Below are 2,575 nucleotides of genomic sequence, written 5' to 3' on the forward strand. Positions count from 1 at the left end.
TGGTAGAATCAGTCGGGGAGGCCTGAGAGGCGGTGGTTTACCCTGTGGCGGATGTCAGCGGTTCGAGTCCGCTTATCTCCAGCTCATGAACTTAACCGATACAAAGATATATGATAGCACCCAATTTTTTCGATTCGGTAGTTCGATCTATGATTTATCAGTCATGGACGTTGATAAGATCCTTTCATTTTGTAGCACCTTAGGATGGCATGGCGATCGTTTGTGTTTACATATGTATTCAAGGTATCGTGTTTTGAACGAGCTTTAGGTTCCTGATGGCTCTGTTTACGTATGTATCCGGTATGCTTAAAAAATGAACCTGTTCCCGTGCATTAGTCAGGAATTCTTAACAGTATCGAGCTGAACTTAGTCGATACAAAGGTATATGATAATACCTAATTTTTTCGATTCGATAGTTCGATCTATGATTTATCATTCATGGACGTTGATAAGATCCTTCCATTTAGCAGCACCTTAGGATGGCATAGCGATCGTTCATGTTTACATATGTATTCAAGGTATCGTGTTTTGAATGAGCTTTAGGTTCCTGATGGCTCTGTTTGGTTGCAAGTAGAAGGAAGCGAAGAAAACTGTAATTGGTTTAAAAAAGAAAAAGGGAAACATTTGTGATCATAATTATGTAACATAAAATTCTTGTCAATTTTTGTAATTATACTTTTCAGATGTACTTTTTATTTTAATTTTGTTTTTTAATAGAAGGGAATTGTTTGAAATAGTCATTTCCTAAGGAACACTAAATAATGGCAACACGAAAAAAATAACGGAAATGCTTCGAAATTGAAATAAATTACTAAATTTGACATGTGACGTATTTATTGAATTTCCCATCTATCAAATGGCTAGAAATTAGAATGCCAAGTAATCTTGTACATCGATATATAGGCTCGTTAACTATATTCCCTTGTGATTCAAGTGAGATTGAGATTTCCGGTCCACGGAACAACCCTGTTGAACCAGTTAGCTCGGGGTTTATAACTGAACCAGTTGGTTCAAGTGTTTGTATTGGCTTGTATTTCTTCCCCGGTTGGCGTCTTAAGAGAGAACAAGCCCATATCTAACTTCTACCATCCTTACAAACAAGATCTCTTGACGTCCAACTATCCAAGGCACCGTTTGACAACATTCCATTTCTGTCGTTTTTGCTTTTTCTTGTTCCCAAAAACGGAGAAACAACCTTTAAAGCGTTTGATAAAGTTGTTCCGTTTCACCCGTTTCTAAAAATATACATCAAAATTTATGCTTATTTACAATTATAAAAACAATTTTGATGAAACAAGTCCGACTTGTTTTGTCATTTCGAGAAAAGAATTTGAGAGAGGAAAAAATGTTGTTGTGCCCAATAAATCTCTCAACTATTTAAACCTAAAAAGAAGCAATTGAACCTTCTCTCCTTTTTTGGGCATCTGATGATACTATTGGGTTTTTTAGTGGCATTATGTCTACAAATAACGTTTCGCGAAACAAGTTTATCAAACATAAAAAAATCCATTTTTGTTTCTGGAAATGTGAAAAGTCGTTTCTGTTGTTTCTAGACACAGAAATAGTACAAATTTATCAAACGGTGCCCAAGTAGTAATCTATTTGGATTAGGGGTGTCAATTCGTGGCCCGACCCGACTAAACCAACCGGGACCGACTGTTTATAGACCGGCCCGACCCGGACCATTTATTAAACTTGTCGGCCTTGAGCCTGGCCCGTTTATAAATGGTCGGTCTCGGTTTTGCTACTTGGACTGTTGGGCGCCCGATTGAGACCGACCGAATAACGCCCGACCGAGATTGGCCTATTGTGCACCGACTTGGCTCGACCCTTTAATGATTGTAGAATACCTATTTTACACCCTAAATTAAAGAATAAAAACTAAAAGGTAAAGACATATTCACATTTTAAATAATTGTTATATTTGGTATCATTTATTGATTTATTGTTATTTTTTTGGGCTTGCATGAGTGGGCCGGAATATAAGAGCACATTTTAAAGAGGGGTCGTTTAAAAACCAGCTGACCAACCGAAGATAAAGTGTACCATGCCCTCAATAACTAAGCCCGATTAGTTAAATGGGCGGACACGGTGTAGCCTTTGAAAGTCTTCAAGCCGGATTAAACCCGACTGAAACCGAACCGGCCCGACCAGTTGACACCCCTAATTTGGATCAGAAATATTCAGAAGTTTGGGTGAGATGGTTAAGAAAGCATGGAACAAGATTTGGTTCGGACTGAAGTGTCCTCAGATTGTTATGGTGTCAATTAGTTCGGTTCCCATCTTTTTTGGTTCAATTCAAGATTCACTATGTACAAATTAAAATATATTTGAAACCGAATAATTTCCATAACTTCAAACCTAAACCAAATCAAATCGGTTTGTTCTTATTTGGTTTGTATATGATCTCAGTAATTCTGCTTAACTTATTTGGTTTCATTCGGATTCACTTCTTCAGTTCGCTTCGAGTCTTGGCATACCCAATATCGGTGATTGATCTTACAGAAGTTGCTTGTCGTACGGGGGCTTGTCCTGAGGGCTATGATCACTACCATGGAACATCCTTTTTTTTTTT

The sequence above is a fragment of the Macadamia integrifolia genome, chromosome 7 (genome assembly GCF_013358625.1).
Source record: "Macadamia integrifolia cultivar HAES 741 chromosome 7, SCU_Mint_v3, whole genome shotgun sequence".
Lineage (NCBI taxonomy): Eukaryota > Viridiplantae > Streptophyta > Magnoliopsida > Proteales > Proteaceae > Macadamia > Macadamia integrifolia.